The sequence below is a fragment of the Haematobia irritans genome, chromosome 1 (assembly GCF_050003625.1).
Source record: "Haematobia irritans isolate KBUSLIRL chromosome 1, ASM5000362v1, whole genome shotgun sequence".
NCBI classification, from domain to species: domain Eukaryota; kingdom Metazoa; phylum Arthropoda; class Insecta; order Diptera; family Muscidae; genus Haematobia; species Haematobia irritans.
In genome coordinates, this window is record NC_134397.1 from 107586865 (window position 1) to 107610304 (window position 23440).

Here is a 23440-nt window from a genome sequence, read left to right on the forward strand (position 1 = left end):
TAGTCATGTACTGCAAAGATCGCAAAACTCCCACGGTTAGGCCTATTTCCTTAGGAGGTATTGAAATTCCATTTGGTGATTGTGCAAAATACCTTGGCGTTATTTTGGACAGGAAGCTGAACTTTAAGCTTAATATTGAAGAAAGGGCGAGGAAGGCAACTGTAGCTTTGTACTCGTGCAAAAAGGCAATAGGAAAAAAGTGGGGACTAAAACCAAAAATTGTGCATTGGCTATACACGGCAGTGGTTAGACCTATAATGCTATATGGTGTTGTAGTCTGGTGGCCGGCACTTCAGAAACCGACTGGTTTAGATAAAGTTCAGCGTATGGCGTGTTTGTGTATTTCAGGCGCATTCAGCAAGACAGGAACAAATTCCTTTAATGTCATGCTGCATCTACACACAAAAAAATTTTTCTCTGATTCAATCACCAAATTAATTGATCCAATTAATTTTTTAATTTAAATGTCTTCAATCACGAAAATGATAGTATCAATCACAGTTTTAATTGGGCATAGAAAAAATTCTTGATTAAAAAATTAATTGATTTTTTCAGCAAAAATCAATTAATTTTTTAATTGATTCAATTAAAAATTTAATTGATGTTGATTGCAAAACGCAATTAATTTATTAATTAAAAAAGGTAACTATTTTTAATTACTTAGTTAGATTGGCTTAGAGTTTTTATTTGGATTAACAAATGATTGTTTGAAATACATTTTTAATTAAAAAAGTAAAAAAAAATTAGCACTTTTTTTAACTGAATTAGTCTTCCGAATTTGATTAAAAAGTTAATTGTATCAATTAATTTTTTAATTAAACATTTTAAAAATTTCAATCATTGACTTAATTAACTTAATGTTTCTATCATGATTAAAAAGTTAATTGTATCAATTAATTTATTAATTGAAAAAATTTTCAACTTCAATTAACTTTTTAATTGGAAATATTTTGGTGATATTTTTTTCTGTGTATTGTCTTTAGACATTTTGGCCAAACAGTCAGCTGCAACAACGGCTGTGCGGTTGCGCGAACTATCGCTGTGGTCGGAAAAAGGTTACGGTCACAGTTCTGTCCTCAAAATAATGTCAGATGTGCCTAACGTAGTGGATTACACTTTGGCGAGTCCACTTTTCGACAAAAAGTTTGAGACTCTAATCCCCAACAGTGAGGCGTGATGCACACAGACCCCGGGGAATAAAGAATATGTAGATTTCTACACTGATGGCTCCAAATTGGATGGACAAGTGGGTTTCGGAGTATATTCTAATGATCTGCAACTTCAAATAGCGAAAAGATTACCTAATCACTGTAGTGTTTTTCAGGCTGAAATATTAGCAATAAGAGAGGTGGCGAATTGGCTAAGAAGTAATGTTCCAAAAAATGTGGGCATTAATATATACTCAGACAGTCAACCTGCAATAAAATCCTTGGACTCTGTGTTCCTCAACTCGAAAACGGCCATCGATTGCCGCAAATCTCTCAATGAGATAGCTGAGCAGTACAATATTCACCTAATATGGGTGCCTGGCCATAGGAACATACCGGGGAACTGCGAAGCGGATGAGTTGGCAAGGCTAGGGACTACCTTACATATTCCAGGGGAACTAGAATTTGTTGGTATGCCCCTAGCTACCTGCAAGCTCATGCTGCGTGAGAAGGCTGTTATGATGGCAAATGTTCGATGGGAGAATTGCAAGGGTTGTAACGACACCAAGCAAATATGGCCCCATTTCAACTTAAACCGCACACTAGATATGCTAATGTTCTCGAGACGTCAGATATCACTCCTGATATCTGCTATAACGGGTCGCTGCCTGATAGGAGATTTTGCAAAAACTATTGGCGCGAATTATAATGACTATTGTATGAGCTGTCATGATGCGGAGGAAAAAGAATCAATTGAACACCTCTTGTGTGAGTGTCCTGCATTTTGTGTAAAGCACAAGCAACTTTTAGGAGCATATAGCTTCAGATTACTGGCGGATCTGGAAAACGTTAACTTAAGCAGTCTGCTAATATTTTTGGAACAATCTGGTTGGTTCAACAAAGAAAAATAATCAAGAAGGTTCAGCGGTTAAAACTAGAAGTGTCCATATGTAATAGGTACTTTTAGTTAATGTGGTATCACAAAGGACTGAATAGTCTAAGTGAGCCTGAATCTTAATCGGGCTGCCACTTTAACCTAACCTAACCTAACATTATTGAAAATACTTTTCAACCAAAATTTGTATAAATGATATTGCCACTTCTAATTGAAAGTCAAAGCCAAAATTCTATGAATTTTGTATAATTTATTCATTTTCGTCAAAATAATATATATAAAATACACTACACTACACAATACTCTACAATACTAATTGAAAAATAAATATCTTATTAAACATATCAACAAATAAGAACAAAACAACAAAACTTTAAATATCTTAAACATTATTTGTAAACACTTTTGCATAGATAATTCGATTTCCTTCCTGTTTGTGTCATAAAACTGCATTGAAATTAATTAATATGCGGGCAATTTGAAATTAGGAACGTGATGGACCGCGTGTTAGCATAGGCTTCCAGCAGAAGGAATTCACATAATATCCTTTTTAAGCTGTAAATTAGGATGTAAATTAAACTGACGATGTGATGCACATTTTCATCCAGAAGTTAATGATATGGAATAATATTAAGTTTTTAACAATTGGAAACTTTGTCTGATAAGCCATTCATTTTTCATCAGCCATCTTCATAATGTTTGCAAGAATGTAGCATCCAAATATTTTAGTTTTCTGCAAAAATATTGTTACAAATTTGATATTTCTAGATTTAAGTTTATTTTAATTAGTTTCCGTTAATTTAAATTTCAAATTGTAACGATAAAATTACGCCATAACTTGTTAGAGTCATTTCTTTATTTTCTAGTACTTTCCTAAACATCTTTTATGTTCTTAGTTTTCTAATCGTTCATTGTAAAAGTAACGCCTTTTGTTTTACTGTTATAATTATCGGTAATATGACAATAATCCCTTATACCTGCACGACATCTACCAGAGGGTAGAATGCACAAGCCAAGATGAGAATAAGCCTAAAAGTATGTGTGCCATATCACCTGTACAATAACGCCCCATAGAAAGTTCTAGATAGCCGACACAATGAACATAAGTCGATAAATATGTGCGATGTCGCCCGTGCGACATCTACCAGGTAGTAGATTAATCTGGAAGGTTGTATTCCAATTAGCGAGAACATTCGAAATCGTCATACCTCGGTATATAAGCTAAAGTTTATACAGTACACATCGTAGAGCAAATAAGTGAAACAAATCAGTTAAACAAATAAATTGTAGATTGCCGTTATTTGAAAAGAACTGTGTTTTAATTATCGGGTAATTAAATACGTCTCAATATAAAAACGTAACAATTGGTGTCGGAAGTGAAATAACGAAAAAAATCTACAATGAAGTTTAATCAGCTTCGAGTGGAAGACTTGAAGAAGGAATTGCAAAATGGAGCAGCCGACTACAGGAAATAAGGCTCAACTACAAAAGCGACTACTGGAAGAGTTCGAGCGGCACAGTATTGATATCGAAACACATGAGTTCGATTATAAGGAAGATCTTGACGAATCAGTAGTAGCCAGCGCCTTGGAAACTCCATCTATAGCTTTTAGTGTTGTTGATTACACATCGATGGTCAATATTTTGAGCAAAATGATGGAAGAAAATTCTCTAAAAATGGAAGCGAATTCTAGAAAAATGCTGGAAGAGAATTCTAGAAAAAATATTGAGGAAAACTCCAGAAAGATTGACGAAAATTTTAGAATTCTAAATGAGAATTTTCAACAAATTGCTGAAGGCATGGAAAAACGTGTGGACCATATCGAAAGCCAAATTGGGGAGCTGGATAAGAAGATTATTTCTGTGGATGAGAAAATTATGGTTCATGATGAGAAATTTCTACACATTGAAAGAAAAATATCAGAGCTGGAAATTAAAGGTGGACCAGTGCGCGTTATCGAGGGCTCGAAAACCAACCTCCTGTTTTCGATGGCTCAACTTCATTTGATGTATTCAAATTCCAATTCGAAATGGCTGCTTCTAGAAATTTATGGAACGACAATGACAAAGCAATTGAACTTCTATTGGCATTAAAGTTGCCGCTGATGTGATACAAAGCATTCCCGCTGCCTCTAGAAATAATTATAATGAAGTAATAGCGGCACTTCAACTTAAGTACGGCGGAGAACATATGCAAGACATCTTCAGAATGGAATTAAGAGGAAGAGTCCAGAAGTCAAATGAGACTCTACAAGACTTTGCAACAGAGGTTGAGCGGTTGGTGGTTTTGACATATCCAGGAGAAAGTCATCCACTTGTGGACCGCATCAAAATCGAGACCTTTGTGAATGGAATTAGAGACCCTGATATAAAATGTGCAACATATGCGTCACAAAAGGATACATTCGCAGAAACAGTAACATTTGCACTTGCACAAGAAACTGCGAGATTGTTGGCACGACCTCAAATTCACAAGGTACGCAGAGTGGAGACCGAGCAAGATGAATCAAATTCCGTGATTGACTCAGTGAAAGAAGCCGTTAAGCCGGCAATGCAAGAAATGAAGCAGGAGACAACTAAATCCAGAATAAAGTGCTATAACTGTGATAAGCCTGGACATGTTGCTCGTGAATGTAAAGCACGTCGTAAGCGATCAAGATCGAAATCGCCTTCACCACCAAACAATAGCCATATGTGGGTGAACTCACAGTCCAGTGATTCACATTTAAACTAAATCGAGCTAGTTCAGCGGGGCAAGAGCTGGCTCCCACATGTGATGGCCCCACAATCTCTAGAGCAATAGTTCAACAGAAAAATAACAATTTGACTATTGCGGGTGGTATTAATGGATAAAGCGAACTTTGACGTTGGATACTGGTGCATCGAAATCTATCATAAGGTCCGATTTAGTAAGAGGAAAAGTTACAGCACTAATTGGAGTCAGACTACGCACGGCTACAGGTGAACTCGCAACTGTATATGGAAAGGTTCCTGTAAAGTTAACCATTGCAAACAAATCCGTTAATTATGAATTCATTGTGGCCGATATAGTGGACGAAGTTATAATTGGAGCTGATTACCTGGTGCGATATCGAAATACCGGTAAACGTGGGAGAATACACCTGTCAGACGTTTGACAATGAGCCAGCCAGAGTCAATACCACCAAATGCCGAAACAATTATATGGGTTTCTATGAATGAAGATGTAGTTTGTTTTCAAAGTTCTTTGCAACAACTTACTGTCATAAGGATTTCAAGCAATCTGATGCGTACCCATATAAGATACAGGAATATTCGACATTCACTACTCCATTTATTTCTCCTGATATTGTGATGAGTTATATGGAAAAGATAAAATGTTCATATCACCCGGGCCCTGATGGGATTCCCAGTAACATCCTCAAATATTGTGCTCATTCTCTTTCGACTGCTCTTTCATTTCTGTTTAATGAATCTTTGCGCACAGGTCACTTTCCTACATTGTGGAAGAATTCATTTATCATTCCGCTATTTAAAAATGGAAGCAAGTCAGATATTACGAATTATAGAGGCATAGCTAAATTAAGTGCTATTCCAAAACTGTTGGAGAAAATTATTTCGGATAGTTTGAATCATCAAGTCTCCTCTCTTCTATCGCCTAAACAACACGGCTTCCGTAAATCTTGTTCGACCATAACAAATATCTTGGAATTGACTACAATGGTTAATGAAGGCTTTAGAGATCGTTTACAGACTGATGTCATTTATACTGATTTTAGTAAGGCGTTTGACAAAGTAAACCATTCACTTTTACTGTACAAACTGCATCGCATGGGCTTCAGTGAATTAATGGTATCCTGGTTTGAAAGTTATCTAAAGAATCGTACACAATTTGTAGTATTTGATAACATTATTTCAAAATCAATACATGTGCCTTCTGGTGTTCCACAAGGCAGTCATCTTGGCCCTCTATTGTTCTGCTTATTTATAAATGACCTTCCATCAGCCATTAAATATGGTTACACTCTCATGTATGCTGACGATGTTAAAATTATAAAGGTTATTCGGAATAGTGATGACCAATCCTTACTCCAATCTGATCTGAATAGCATGTACAGATGGTGCTCATCAAATATGATGGAACTGAACATAAGGAAATGCAAGCATATCTCTTTTTATAGATTAAATTATATCGACACGAATTATAACTTGAATGGCACAACGCTTGAAACTGTTGAATCCTTTAAAGATCTTGGAATACTTTTGGATCGCATGCTAAATTTTAGATCTCACATTTCTATGACTGTAAATAAGGCCTATGGATCATTTGGATTTGTCAAGCGCTGGAGTAAGGAATTTTCTGGCCCATTTGTTACAAGAAACTTATATACTTCACTTGTGCGTCCTATCCTGGAATATGGATCTGTAATTTGGGACCCACAGTACCAAATTCATTGCAATCGTATTGAATCTGTTCAGAAACAATTTTTACTGTTTTGTTTACGTCGGAATAACTGGACACCTCAAACCTTGCCGTCTTACAAAGAAAGACTATCGCTCATCAAATTACCTACACTGAAAAGTAGACGTACCATGCTGAATATCTGTTTTATGGTTGATTTAATTAACGGAAGATTTAAATCTGACTTCCTTATTAACAGCATATCATTCAATATACCCTTTAGACCTACCCGCAACTTTGAACTGCTCCACATTGAATACTTTCGAACGAACTTTGAAAACAACGATCCACTTCGCCGTCTTTGTAAAGAATTCAATAAATTTTATTATTATCTTGATTTGTCAGAAGAGAAATACAATGTAAAGAAAAAGATAACATTATTATTAAATACTTGATATATTAACAAACAATATGTATATAATGTAATATATTACTGTTAGTCTGTAAGGGTTTAATCCATAGATGAAAATAATCAAAAAAAAAAAAAAAGATTGTGAAGTCGGCAAATTGTGGGTTGTTGAACCAGCAGAAAATAAAAACAACAACATCTTGATAGCAAATGCCCTGGTAACAACTAATGAAGAGGGACTTATATCAGTTCGAGTTTTGAATTTATCTGACCATCAAGAGCAAATTGGAAAATTTTCGGACAGTGGCAAATGTACTCCTGCCGAAGCAATAGTCAACTTGGAAAGCAAATTGCCAAAGAAGCATAATGAAGTGACGAAACATCTGGAAGGCTATGTCGGAACTTGGACACGTCATCTATCACCGTCCGAAAAAAATAAAGCCAAGAAATTGTTATGGAAAAATGCCTCCGCCTTTGCCATTGAGAAGAAAAATCAAGGGAGAACATGTGGTAAAGCATGAAATAAATACCACCGAAGAAAGACCCATAAAACAGGCACCACGAAGTGTCCCTCTAGCAAAACGAGATGAGGTTCAAAAGCTCATTAACGAAATGGCGGAAAGTGGTGCGATCGAACCATCATCAATTCCCTGGTGCTCGCCAGTTGTGGTGGTCAAAAAGAAAGATGGCAGTACCCGATTTTGCGTGGACTACAGAAAATTGAATGATGTTACCAAAAAGGACAGTTATCCGCTTCCACGCATTGATGACACGTTGGACCCATCAGCCGGAACAACATGGTTTTCCACGCTTAATTTGCAGAGTGGATATTGGCAAGTATAGATCGCTGAGAAAGACAAAGAAAAGACAGCTTTTGGCGTTAATGGCGGTCTTTGACAATTCAATGTAATGCCATTCGGGCTCTGCAATGCTCCGGCTACGTTCGAGCGATTGATGGAGCGGGTGCTAAAGGGGTTGCATTGGAAGTCCTGCTTGATATACCTAGACGATATCATAGTTATGGGCAAGACATTTGACGAGCACCTTAAGAACTTGAAGGATGTTATCCAGCAACTGTCAGCCGCTGGTCTACGACTTAACGCTAAGAAGTGCTCGCTTTTCCAGCGAGAAGTTAAGTACCTGGGCCATCATGTTACAGCAGAGGGCATATCCACCGATGAAGACAAAATTCAAGCAGTAAAAGATTGACCACGGAATCTCCACGAGTTGCGCAGCTTCCTTTGCTTATGCACATACTACAGGCGTTTCGTACCAAACTTCGCCGCAAGCCTCCATAAATTAACGCAAAAAGGTACGAAGTTCCAGTGGAGTGAAGAACAGGAAGAGTCATTTCATCATCTAAAAGAACTTTTATGTTCGACTCCTGTTCTGGCGTATCCTATTTGAAAAATTTGTTTTGGATACAGATGCTAGTGCGTACGGAATTGGTGGTGTACTATCTCAACAGATTGACGGTAAAGAAAAGGTCATCGGATATTTTAGCCGAACGTTATCCAAGCCCGAGAAGAACTATTGCGTAACAAGAAGAGAGCTGCTTGCTGTCGTGGAAAGCGTAAAGCATTACCACAAATACTTGTATGGACAGAATTTCTTGCTAAGAACTGACCATTCAGCTCTACGATGGTTGCTTCAATTCAAGAATCCGGAAGCTCAGCTGGCACGGTGGATCGAAAGACTCCAAAGCTATGATTTCAGTATCGAGCATAGGAAAGGTGGCAAACATGGCAACGCGGACGCCTTGTCACGTCGACCTAGTAATGTCGAATGCAAACACTGCTCGAAAGCTGAACATAAGGAAGAAATCGTTGATATCCGGCTGTTGCACGTCGAATCTGGAGCGGACTGGCCAACAGAACAGCGCAAAGACCCAACCTTGAGAAAAATTATTTCGGCAAAGGAGGAAGATAAGAAACCTAGCAAGAAAGACATCGCAGCCGAAAGTCCACTAATGAAATCATACTGGGCTCAATGGGACAGTCTATGTCTAGTCAACGGAACCCTACAACGTAGGTGGGAAAGTGAAGATGGCAAGAATAGCCGTAACTTGATAATCGTGCCAGATTCCAAGGTAAAGGATATTTTGACGCAATTCCACAATGGACCTAGTGGAGGTCACTTAGGAATAACCAAAACAGCAGAGAAAGTGAAGCAACGATTCTATTGAGTTGGATGACAGAAATCAATTGCTGAATGGGTGGCAAATTGTGAAAAGTGCATAAAGGCGAAAGGGCCAAGACGAAAAAGTAGAGGTCAGTCTGATGGCATGGTAGAAAGGTATAATCGCACTCTGTAAGAACATCTTCGAAAGATGGTGGATAACGGCCAACGAGACTGGGACGATCATATACCAAAGTTTTTGCTGTCGTATAGATCAGCCATACATGATTCTACGTCACGAAAACCGGCCAAGGTCCTATTCGGAACGGAATTGAAGTTGCCCGGAGAGTTGATATTCGGCGCTACACCCAATGAGCTCGCCATGGAAGAAACCAGTAACGACATACCAAACACATTTGGTAAAGTTCACGAATCAGTGCGAAACAAAATAAAAATGGTCAGCAACAAGATGAAGGCGAGATATGATCGTGCAGCGAACACTGAGGGCTTTAAAGAAGGACAACTGGTTCTGCTATTCAACCCGCAACGAAAGAAAGGATTATGTCCTAAACTACAAACGCAGTGGGAAGGCCCATATAAAGTCATCAAGAAGATCAATGATGTTGTATACCGCATTCAAAAGGACGACAGCCCAAGGTCAAAGATGAAAGTTGTTCACCTGGAACGTTTGGCTCTTTACGGAACGGGTACTGTGCCTATTCGGGACGAACAGGCTTAAGCGGGAGGCAGTGTTACGAATTAGATATTTCTAGATTTAAGTTTATTTAAATTAGTTTCCGTTAATTTAAATTTCAAATTGTAACGATAAAATTACGCCATAATTAGTTAGTCATTTCTTTATTTTCTAGTACTTTCCTAAACATCTTTTGTGTTCTTAGTTTTCTAATCGTTCATTGTAAAAGTAACGCCTTTTGTTTTACTGTTATAATTATCGGTAATATGACCATAATCCCTTATGCCTGCACGACATCTACCAGATGGTAGAATGCACTAGCCAAGATGAGAATAAGCCTAAAAGTATGTGTGCCATATCACCTGTACAATAACGCCCCATAGAAAGTTCTAGATAGCCGACACAATGAACATAAGTCGATAAATATGTGCGATGTCGCACGTGCGACATCTACCAGGTAGTAGATTAATCTGGAAGGTTGTAGGCCAATTAGCGAGAACATTCGAAATCGTCATATCTCATATCTAGCGGCGAGAGCAATCAAGTCAGTCGTAAGCTAAAGTTCATACAGTACATATCGTAGAGCAAATAAGTGAAACCAATCAGTTAAACAAATAAATTGTAGATTGTCGTTATTTGAAAAGAACTGTGTTTTAATTATCGGGTTATTAAATATGCCTCAGTCTGTAAAGCGCATAATGCGCTTTACAGATTACCAGTTATTCCGGACGACAGTGCTCGTGTCGAACATATCCCATATGTTCTGCACAATATAAGTTAAGTCCGAAGGCATAATCGATGTCTATGTTTATGGGATCGGTAACACATTTACCGATTATTTAGTCATCGCCGACAAGTCGTATCGATCCGACACACTGTAAGATTCTTTACAAACACCGACATTCCGTCCGGAATAACTGATAGTCTGTAAAGGCCGGTACTCTGTTCGGTTTTCGCGTTGAAACTCCATACAAAACCAAAAAATGCTTTGTGATACTTTGTTTTTTTTCGAGTTGAAAAACTGACGTAAATCGATCAGTCAGTATTTTCATAACATGGCGCCATTTGCAATGTGAATTAAGAAATAATTTATTTATTAAACTGATCTTGGTGAATTTATAATGCAAAAGTGGATTGGATTATTATTTAAAAATGTAATCTGATCGATTGAGAAAACAAAGTATAACATGGATTTGTATTTCTGTAATAAACTACCAACCAACATCTAGCCGCTCGCCACTATATTGTAGAACATAAATAATGTATAAAACATGAAATTTAATCACAAATGTTAACAAAATAAAAGCTTTATTTGGTGAATTATATTTTACAATCGTTTCATTTGTACTGGGCATCGGGATAATAAACACAAAACAAAATGTTAACAAAAGGAGCACAGCAATTGACTTCAACCAACCAAGCATTAGAACTTTAACCAACATGTATAGTACCGGGATAGCAATGAATGGAATCACAAGAATTAATTGCTATGTTCCAAAAAATAAAATGCAGCATTGTAAAATTAGATTTTTTAAATCCAAAGTTATTTGTAACTTAACTTCTGCATCTTCTTTTTCAATTTAATTATTATGTATGCGTGTGTGTGTAAATCGAGCCACTAGTTGCCTATGTATATGTAATCATTTCGTGACATTTTGCGATGTTGTCAATACAATTCGATGAAATAAACGCGAAAAAGTTCCAAAATGGCTGTTTTTTTCCTTCAAAATATATTGTCAACACTATAATTTTTCAACGCGAAACAATGATTGAGTGGAACTTTTTTCGCACCAACAGAGTACCGGTCTTAAAGGAAGAAAGTGGCAAACAAAATAAACCAAGTTTTGTTGAAGACTTCCTGAAACTAGCCAACTACTTCTTGGAACCCCAAGAACTGTGATAGGCCTCTATGTGGAATTCGCGGAATTGGTACGCTGTTCGCGGCTGCGGCTTAGCTCGCCGGATAAGGGAGTTCTTCTTCTTCTTCAAATTTAAATTCAAACTTGAACTGACCGTTACAGAATGGAATAAAAAAATAAGATGAAGCCGGAAATGAAGCGTAAAATTCAAAATACTCTCGCCGTTACATTTTTAATTCGATTCTGAATTTCGGCTTGTTTTTCGAGACAGATGTTATTGTCCCGTCAGGCTGAGCCCGCCCCATATGACATTGCAGTCATCCATTTTCTTTGCCTGAAAGTTTTCGAAAAAATGCCCCTAACATGAATGATCCTTTTTTTCTAAGTGTCCACTACATTTTCAGCACTTGTTAGAAAATTAGAACATATTGGTTTGTTATTTCTTTCACGTTACAATAAACATTTATTTAATAAGAATTTGTTTTAATTTTATAATAATATTTCTCTATAGGATAAACTTTTGAAGATAATGATAATTGTTCAATATTATGTATCCTTTTACAAAATATAAATTATTATAAAAATTTAGCAATATTCCTATACTTTAATGTAATATATTGATATATAATAATTTTTTTTAATATTCATAAAATTGAATAATTTATATTTAATTTTATTTAGTATAACAAGGGAGTGGTAAAAAAAAATGTTTAAATCTTGTCGAAATATAATGTGCACGTTATAATCAGAGAAGATTTATATCTTACAAGTTTAAATAATAGGAATATCGATTTTAATGTGTATTTGATATAAAAAAATTAAATAAAAAACATTTACTTAATATTCTTGTTCATTTATTTAATTAATTGGGACATAATATTATATTTTTTTTTTTGATAATGTTAATACATTATTTAAAATTTTATGATGTTAAATATTTTATTTATTAAAACCGTTTCATTTTAAAATTTTGCTTTAAATAATGTATTAATGTTAGCCTTTATTTGTTGTAATTTTTAAATAAATAACTAATGATTAATAATTGTTTTATGTATTTTTTTACAAATTTTTGTTTTAATATTGTATATCAATTCTATTATTATTTTTTTTTTGTAATTATTTTAATTTACTATGTAGTTTTATTTATTTATTTTCGTATTTTATATTTATATTTACTTATTTAAATTTTATTTATTGCATAAATGTCTTTATTTATTTTCATTTTAATTTCAATAGATATTGTTTTATTTTTTTTATTTATGGATATATTTTACAAAAGTTTTATTAATTTAATTAATTTAGTTTTATTAATCGATGTTATGATTTTATTCTCGTAATTATTTTTATATTTGATTATTTTATATATATTATAAAACGTTTTCATTTATTTACTTTTATTTTATATTTACTTATTTGTATTCATATCTTATTTATTGCATATATTTATTTAATACCAAATTTTCTTTAAGTTTGTAATTGTATATTTTTTTAATTAAATTTTTTCTTGAGTATTATATATTATGTAATACATATATATATGGAGTTTTGTAATTTTATTTCTAATTTTCTTGTATATATATTTCTTTTAGTTTAATATAATTCATTATTGTATTATCTAATATTAAAATTGTATTATCGCATTCATGTCATTTAATTGTTTAATATTAGAATTTTAGTATTTTTGTATTATTTTATTTTATTAATATTTTTCATTTGAAATTTCTTTTTTTTATTTATTTAATTATTTATTTTCATATTTACTTTCTTACGAAACTCTTTTGTTCGAAATTTGATTGATTATATGTTTATATAGTATTTATTATTTATTTATTTTATTTAAATTCTATATTTATTTAAATTCTATATTCTATATAAACTTTCAGCCCAATTTTCGTTGTTGTCTTCTTTTTTTAACGTCGATTTGTTATCTTTTTCAGGATTTTGTTTTTCTATTGTAATAATAATTATATGCTTATGTAATTTTTCTGTTTGCTTTAATATAGACTTTTTCGGGATAAAGAATTTACATGTATTTGGACTTTTTGTTTTATTCTATTCATATGTATATTTCTTTCTTGTTTTTAGATTAACATCGAGCTATGTTCATGTAGGTTTCTGTATAATAAGTTTAATTAATTTAATAGTTTTTTTTTTCTTTCTCCTTTTTTATGTGGCATCCTCGATGTATGGAGTATTTGAGACATTAATTTCCATACTCAAGGATACCAAGTGATTTTGTTTTTTAAATGTTAGTAGAAACACAAATACGTTAAACACAGACAACCAAACTGTAAAGATCTCACCGGTACTCCTTAACATATGCTACGCCTTTTTTCTGCTTTCATACACAATTATTACTGGCGTTCTCTATTACCGGTTCAATCTTCAAATGCCCACGCTGCCTATGACATCTTGTGGTGGTATACAGTGTCACAGTGCCATCTAACCCTGAAATATTGCCTCTGGCTGGACTGTATAAACCACGTTGAAAATAAGTCGGTAAAACCAGGAGATGGCTATTAGAATATATTAGGGCTGTTTTCTTTTTGCACTGGATGGAACTTTTGTATGTGATTCGTTGCACTGGTGTTCTATCCAGTGCAAGTCGCACCAGAGTTACCATGGTAAGATAATTTTGTAGTTGTCAAAATATGAGTTGGCAACTACAAAAATTGGATTGGCAACTACTGAAAATATCAAACGAAAATAAATAACAAACATGTCGCAGAAATTGTAAGTACAAGAAATATTTCTAGATTTTGTTTAATAATTTATTTATAAATTATAGGAAACGAAGAGGGTGGACCAAATCTGAAACGCTCCTTTTTTTATCGTGCTATAGTGCAAGGAAAGAGGATATTGAAGATCCTCGTAGAGAAATAAGCGCCTATTCATGTGTGTTGGAGGACATGATTTTTCAAGGGTTTAAGGTTAGAATCATATTTACAATTTAATATTTAATACATCCCATTTACTAGGATACCAGCATAACGCCAGAAAGCCTGGAAAATAAAATGAAATCTTTATTAAGGGCCTATAAATCTGCAAAAGACAATGCTGGGCGCACAGGCGCTGGTGCTACTTGTGTTCCATACATGGATGAATTGGAAGAGTTGTTTGGAAGGCAGCCAACAATTTCCAACTAACATTCATTAGATGTAGGAATAGAACAAAGATGTACTCCTTCAAAACTTTCAGGTATTTTAGTGAATTCAGTGCTTTATATTGGGGTTTGAAAAAATTGTGACCCTTATAGAAAGATAGAACTATTGTCTAACAAATGCTTAAATAGCTAAGCGTAAACCTCTTTCTTTATGTTTTAATACCAGTGGAATCTTATGAAAATATGTCTATTGAAATTCTCTCCGAGGGCGAATATGAATATAGCCAAGTTGTATATGAAACTCCACTATATTCCCAAACCACAATTTCGAAGGCGGCAAAGAAAATTGCAGAAGACGAGAAAAATGCAAATGAGAGGTTGTCAACCATTGGCTGTGCCAGAAACTAAACGAAAACAACCTCGCTCCTGGAATGCAGGCAGGCAGGTCATGATCAGTATCAAATAGATGCTGGACAAAAAGAGTTTGGAGCCCACCAGTGCAAACAATGCGGCTTAATCTATACAGTCCATGAACCCGAAGAAGAAAAACTCCATCGTGATTTTCACGCCTCTCTTCATGTTTTGCAATTTAAGGGTTGGATAGATGAGGACATCATGGCCATATATCCCGAATGGGGCCCGATGGTCGCATTATCCGCTTAACAGAATCAACTGCCTTGAAACGTAAGGAACGTCTAATGGATATATTAAAAATTGTCGATAAAAAGCGGGGCTTTTCGTCGTACATTGTACCAAAAACGTTTGTTGCCTATTTCGCCGTAAGAAAAATGCAAATTGTGGGCTCATGTTTGGTCCAACCACTGGAAAAGGCCAACAAATATATGTGTGTGGATGGCGTTGATTGTTGTACAGAAGAACAATTTGAAGCCAAGTAAGTTAAACCTTCAAACAAGAAATGAAAACAAACAAACGAGTAAAAAATTCTTAATTTCCTTCCGATTTTAGGTGTGGCATTTCACGCATATGGGATAGGCGATTCCACACCGCTACCAAATTGATACAAGCAGTGCAATTAAATACGATATATGGTGAAGAAATACCTTTGGATAAAATAGCCTTTAGTGCCCCCACTGAAATGGGTAAAAGTTTCGCTCAGAAAATTACACAAACCGATAACTTTTTGGTTTATCAATAAATTGAAAATATGCAGATAATTTAGAGATTGTTACTCCATCGATATAAGACAATTATGGTGGAAATCAATTGGTCTATTTTTAGATTTTATTTTGCATGTTTATCATTTTGTTTTTTTTTTATAGAAATAATGATGCCCCTAAACTTTATATTTATGGAATTAAGATCAGAAAATGCCTCATTTTCATCTGTCTGTTAAAAACAATCGCTTTTTAGTTTAAATCTTAAAATAGAAATTTTACATGGCTATCAGGATGATGGGGTAGTGTATGGAGTATTTACTTGCTCCCCCATCAGGATTACCTATTAAATTTCTTTGTATAGTATGGGCAATTATTTTTGCATTCAAAATGGATTTTTAAATATTAACGCATAATCTATAGTAACATATCCGAAATATATTTGAACTGTACATAAAAACCATTCGCTTTGAATAATCATCATACAAAAATGTTAACGTTCTTTTTATTACTCCAAGTACACATAAAAAATACTTTTTAGCAACACATATAACTACAAGTTATTCGCTTTTTTCATTTCGTTTTGAATTTTATTATAGGTTTCTTAAAGGCATTGCATTTGCTTACATGTTTGTCAACTGTTATTTTAAACCAACATATATACATACAAACATATTTTTTTCATTTGTAAGAATATTTGTTTTTTTATTACATACTCTATTCGGATTGTTTTAAGCAAATCATTACAATTTAAGGTTCCATCAGCACCGGAACAACCTTAATAAAAAGTGTGTGTTTTTTAATCCTGAATAAATAACATTTTTAAGAAAAAGTATCAATTTATTTTTTACATAGTCTGTTTTTAACTCCATACACTTCTCTGTCTCCAAGCACGTTTGCAATAGTTACCCAGAAAAAACTAGGTAACCACAACCCATTACAATTGGCATCAGTTTTCATTACACGTTGCATTACATTGCGATGAGTTATAATGACTTACTTGTAATGACAAAAATAAATACTTCTCGGTAATTTTCCAATTGTTATTGTCAAATTTTTAGGCAGTTGGCTTAATAAAATAGAATAAATGATGGTACCATTTTTAAGGCTTCGATTGTTTTTAAAATTAAACGTTTTGTGCTTTTTAAATAAAAACAAACTTAAAACAGTGAAAACACTGTTTTCTGAGAATAAATCAATTATCTCCTTTAAATACACATTTGGTAGCAAGACATCATTAAATTAATCCTGATTTATTGTTTCTCCAAGTTATCTGTACCAAATAACTTTATTTTTAATTTTTGGACTTAGGTTAAAACTAAATCCATTTACTGCATTTCTGTTGTCGTGTTGCAAACAGTCTTGTGGAATTTAATTCTTTTCCTTATTTTTGCCACGTTCTTCGTTTTCAATATGTTTCACTGCTGGTGGATCATTGAAAGGTTGAACTTCTCCCGAAGCCCAAATACAATAAACTACAACAGTACCACAGAGAACAGCAAAAGCCACCCAGAATAACAAACGCCATTCCAGTAATGTATCATTTGGTGTCATAACTCCCACCAAATATGGTGTAATTACACCAGTTATAGCACCAATACCATTAGTGATGGCCATCAATGTACCCGAATAATTCGGACTCATATCAAGTGGGTTAAGTTTCATGCCAGCATAGAAAGCACATTACAAATTGTAATGAAGGCCACAACAGCAACACGATCACAACCAGCATAGGATGCAGCAACCATGAAAATAGCAGGACCAAATGCAGCAACAGCAGTCATCACTTTACGGGTATTTGTAATACTCAAAATCTTTTTGGCCATCAACCAATCACCAATGAAACCAGATGAAATCGAGAAAATCCACATGAATACAAGCCATTAGCTTTGATGGAGAATTGCATAACATCAGACATATATTTGGGTAAATTGATAACAATAATGTAGAAGCCCCAATCATGACTGATTTGAGCACAGACTGATTTGAGCAATCATAGGTAAATTAGTTAAAATAGCCTTCCAGGGTGTGGGTGGAAGATTTTCATTGCGAACAATGGAGCCCATTTCTTTTTCCAAGTAATCACGTTCGCTGGGTTTGATGTAGGGACCCTGCCAGCATTTCAAAGTTCCATTTCATCTTCATCGCTACCACATTCTCGTAAATGTCACTACAACCATCCTACTGTGATGGGGGGCAGCGTATCATAAAGTACAAAATGTACTTCATACATGTATTTTGCCATCACTACTTTTACAAAAGCCATTTTATTTTTTGTGAAACGCCAAGCGCAACCAGCTTGTTATATTTTATTTAAATAAAAACGAAAATAAAGTTCTGAAAACAGATTTTACGCTTAAAATTGTGAAAGGTGTGGTGAACAATTTTTGATTTTCCAAATGGAATAAAGTGATTGTTTTTCAAATATTTTACAGACACGCTGCCTCCATCGGAAAAAAAACACTGGCTGATAGACGCTGCAACATGTAACTCGCTACTTGTAACTCTACATCATCATTAATGCAAAAAATTATGTTAAATGTGATGTGATAGTGGTATAAATGTTATATTTTTAAGAATTTGTAAATGATTAATCAAATTAATAAATATCTAAACAAACGTGTTTTACTCGACCACAATGATTCTTTTACCACTATCTTAAAATGTGCTTTTTCTGATTGTTTGGAGGGTCTCTTATTGGCGTCGTTCTAAATTGATCTATAAAGGCACCTAATAATTGCACTCATGCGAAACCTTTTTGTAGTAACTTGGCGTGGTACAACTTCTCAATAGTGGCGGCGCTTTTCCGACGAGTTTTTGATATCGTATATGATTGTTTTCGACATACTGGGGATTCTCAGAAGCGCCCCCAAATTCAAAAAATGTTGGCAGGGGATGAGAGGCGGGGTCACTAAAGCATAAGAGACTGAAAAATATGAACCATAAAACACCAAGACCACCAAAGAGGTAAAATACAATAGGTCAATCATAGGCATCCAAAAGTACTCCGGATAGGGAATTAGCCAATATAGTACCTACCACCACCACCCAAAAGCAAGGCACCCAATTTTCCACGTTCTTTTAGAGGGACCCATTGTGATAGTAGAACACTTAAAGCTGGGAAAGTAGTACCTTCGCCCAACCCCATCAATATGCGAACAATGATAAGAGCTGTGGAACCCCCTTCGGTAATGGCGATTGGTGTACCAAAGTGAAAATAGCCGTCGATAGAATACCCAAAGTCCATTTACCACCGAATTTTTCAGCCAATAGACCACCAGGAATATGGGTTACAATGTAACCAATATAGAATGAGGACAGAATTAAATCTTGTAATTCTTCGGACCATTCATAATCACCACCACTCGAATAATCAGAGTCCAAATCACCTGCTGGACACACCGCCGCTTCACCTTCTTCTGTATGATTCCTTTTTACGACTAATTCGGGAATGGCAATTGAAAGACTAATTTTTTTTGTTTGTTTTTGATATCTATATTTAATGTTATTAATTTCACTTTTTGCTATAAATTGGTGGTCTCTACCTCCATTTTTATTTGTAAACAAAAAACTTCATTTTGACAGCTGGGGTAAAAGTGTTGCCAACCAAAATCGAAATTTGAACTGAAAAATTTTTGCGTTTTATTTTAGCACTGGTTATCAGTGCAAAAATAAAACAGCCCTATTGTTGAATGGTAAATGGTTTTGGCTGATTTTCTTGATCCCTATAAGGAATATATATCTATATGAATACATATAATATGGATTCTTTTTTTTGCGAATTAATTTCATTTTAATTTTACTTGTTCTGTTATTCAATCTATTCAGGATTACAATTGAAAGCCTCGTGGTTATTAGCCACGATTATACTTTATATATAGGATGATACAATTGATTTTTTTTATTTGGAAATATTAATACCATTAATTATTCAATATAAAATATGTTTATATACTTTAACATAATTAATAAAACGAAAGGATAAGAAAAGAAATATGGATCTATTCCTTATAAAAACGAAGATCATCATTATACTATTAATGCAAAACGCTTTTCTTCTATTCTCCTTACCTTTTGATAAGAAAAACTTTTCTTAATGTTGCGAAATATTCTAAACATTTACTATTCCGCACTTTTAACAAAAATTTCTATGAAATGTCACAGTCAAATTTAGGTTCCTCGTGGTACACGTTTTTCCCGAGTTCTCTAGTATTTCAGCGTGTGTTTCTAATGATAGCTCAAACAAGAAAGAGCGATTCTCAGATCACAACTTTCAAATCGACTCTCTTTTATCGTGAAATTAGTAACATCCCTGTCATAACTGAACCTATAACCTTCCCAACACTGGCTATCAGAGTTGCATTCGGACTGGTTAATTTTGAAATTACATGAACTGACAGTTTAAATGAATTCAAAATAAAAATTGAAAGAAGAATTGCCAATCAAAAAAAAATTAATGAGAATAATTAGAATATCGATGTAGGTGGCCGTCACAAAGCCAACTCTTTTCACGAAGCCTGTGAAGTTGAAAAGATTTGGGAACTTACTCAAAAGTATAATAGCACCATGTTTGCCAAATGTGACCACTGCGTGTCTATTGTTGTGTAGGTCCCTCATGTTTTTTGTCATTGTAAAATGTCAAAGTGAAAATATAAACATAAATATTTACAACACGGAAAAAAGGTGGCAACATTAAACACAAACAGACGTATTATTTTTTCGCGGAAAAAATTTTTAATTTTATTTGCAAATTTTATTATTACCAATTGCTCCAGGCATTTCTGCTGCAGAAGCTGCAAAGAATATGCCTGGCCGTATTCCTCACGACATGGAGTGTGACGTGATAGAGGTAGAAATACCCACATCAAAACAACATAAACAAATAGCCGCTGCCAGCAACAACAAAAACGAACAACCAATTACCCAAGTAAATGAACGCAAGAGGCAACGGCTGGAAAATGCAGTAGGCCCTTCAGACATTGTAATTCCTGATTTATCAGAGAAATTAATGAATTACAAACCAACTGATCAAAACAGGTTTGGCATCTTAGAAGTATTAGCCGATGTTAATATTGAAAGCGCCAGCACTAGTTCAAAAGCCCCACCAAAAAGAAAAAGTAACAACGACAATAGTACCAACACGGGAAAACCAAAATGGTGTCCACCCATCTTTATTTACAACGTTGATATAAAAACTTTAGTCGATACTCTTCGAAACACTATACCAACCTTTTCATTTAAAGTTAAAAACATTAACAAAAATAAAAGCAAACTTTATTTTGCAGATACTACTGTCCACTCTTCAATGATGGCAATTTTAAGAGAAAAAAACATCCACTCCTATTCTTTTACTCCGAAGGAGATGAAACAAACCGCACTGGTGTTGAGAGGCCTCACATCAAACACTGAAATTGAGCAAATAAAAATTGAATTAGATACAGTCGTCCCAGATACTGTAGCAAATGTAGTAAAATTTACTACAGCAAATTCTTTAAAGAACAATATTGACACTGGTCTCTTTCTTGTCTCACTTCTCCCAGGAAAGAACATAAGCGATGTTTCTAAAGTCACTGGTCTACAAAACCAAATTGTTGAGTGGGAAAAACCTAAGAAAAAAGGATCAGAAATTCAATGTCGTAGATGTCAACGATGGGGTCACATCTCACGTAATTGTAATTCTGGATATAGGTGCGTTAAATGCGACCAAAATCATAATCCTGGCGAATGTCAGCGAAAACGAGAAGACAACGTGGAACCGTATTGCAATAACTGTAATGAAAAAGGGCATCCCGCTAATTGGCGAGGCTGTCCAACTTACAAAAAATATGCTGCAGCCAGAAAGCAAAGAATTGCCAAAGCGGCAGAAGAGCGCACCATTGCCAAAAATAACGTTCAAAAAGCTATACGTACTTCCAACATAATTCCAAATCAAAGTTTTGCTGACCTCTTCCAGGCACACACTGTACATCAAAGCGTTACAATACCAAAACCGTCTGTCATCGAACAATTTATGAAATTGAGTGCCTTTTTTCTTGAACCAGAAGAGTTGACAATCGAACAAGAGGTAAATATATTCCTCTCTGAATATTCCAAAATGCCAAAGTCTGAAGCGAAGACTGAATTCCTTCGCATCCTAAATAAAATAAAAACTAATTATGGACCATAGATCTATGAATTTTCTAACATTTAATGTACGGTCACTAGTTGATTCCAGTCGTCAAATTGATCTTAAAAATACATTATTCCATAATAGAATAGATTTTGGCCTTATTCAGGAATGCCATCTGAAACGTAAAAGACGATTAAAAATAGAAGGATATAATTTTATATATGACAACTCACCTGTGGGAGTCGCTGTTGTTTTAAAAAACACAACTCATTATGATAGAGTTTTCCTAAATGATGTTGGAATCAAAACATCACTTGTCAAAATTGAATTCTTTTCTAACAACATCAGGAAAAGATATTTGGTTGGATCGGTTTATATACCATGCAATCACCCATCGCAGACTTTAGAATCCGACTTGGAGAAATTACTTCAACTCTCTATGAGTTTTGACGGCTTTATACTTGGAGGAGACCTCAATTCAAGAAATCCATCATGGGGTGACACCCTCGAGAACTCAAACGGGAAAATTCTTCTTAACTGGCTAGAAAATCATCCATTGGATATCGTCCGTCTTTGTGATTCTTCGCCTTCTTACCCCAATGGTCCCTCCTTCCTGGACCATTTTTTAATCAGCTCAAACCTGATAAATAGTAACGCGACAAACTACCAAATATCAACATTACCATCTTTTTCGGATCACTTTCCAATTAAACTCACCTTAAAATTGGACCATACTGGTCTTATTTTGAGAACCCCAACAACTATTACTTCTTACAAATCCACCAATTGGGAAAATTTTCGCCGTGACATGGATTCAGCTTCAAATCGCCTACTACCTCAGCTTAACGACAACATAGGAAATGATGAAATCGATTATTTAATTGACGAATTTAATGAAAATTTCAAAATGATACATAACTCACACTCTCAACAAATCCAAATTGACAACAACAAATTCCCATTGTCAGAAAGGACGAAAAAGCTGTACAAAATAAAACACAACTGGCAAAAGCAATTGAAGAATATTTTCCATCGCACTGGGAATAGACGAAGTAGTGAGTATGTTATCCTCTCTAAGCAAATTCAACTCCTGAAAACAATAATTAAAGAATCAGTTAATATTGAACAGGCTGAAAAATTCAAACAAAAATTACAAAATATAAATCCTGGTCCGTCCGCCTTCAAGGAAATTTATAAGATAACGGGGAAAACAAAATCCCCATTTTGTAACCAAATTGTTATTAATAATGACATTTCCACAAATTGTAGTGAAATTGCCAATCATTTCCAACAATATTATTCCACAGTCTTCCAACGTACAATTCCCCTTCATCCTGTACCGGATTTCAACACAAAAGTACCCGCTTACATCGGAGCTTCAGCTTCTCACATATACTCATTTAACGAAGACTTCAACGCATTTCAAAACGCTGATAATCTTCATTTTACAAATACAATACTTATCGCAAGTATTATCCAGCGTATAAATAATAAAAAATCAAGTGGCATAGATGGAATTTCCAATTTTATCATTAAAAAATTTCCAAGTACTACGATAAAATTATTAACCTGTATATTTAACCACTGTATAAATAATGGATACTTTCCT

At 34.6% G+C, this 23440-nt stretch overlaps 1 long non-coding RNA gene and 1 pseudogene across 1 annotated transcript; one reads left to right on the forward strand and one right to left on the reverse strand.

Annotated features, from left to right (window-relative positions):
• Window positions 1–17093: 17093 nt before the first annotated feature.
• LOC142230608 (putative inorganic phosphate cotransporter) lies at window positions 17094–19299 on the reverse strand (annotated as a pseudogene).
• On the forward strand, window positions 17888–18386 carry LOC142241045 (uncharacterized). Its single transcript, XR_012723465.1, has 2 exons — window positions 17888–18093; window positions 18158–18386. It is a non-coding gene; the product is annotated as an uncharacterized LOC142241045 (long non-coding RNA).
• Window positions 19300–23440: the final 4141 nt, after the last annotated feature.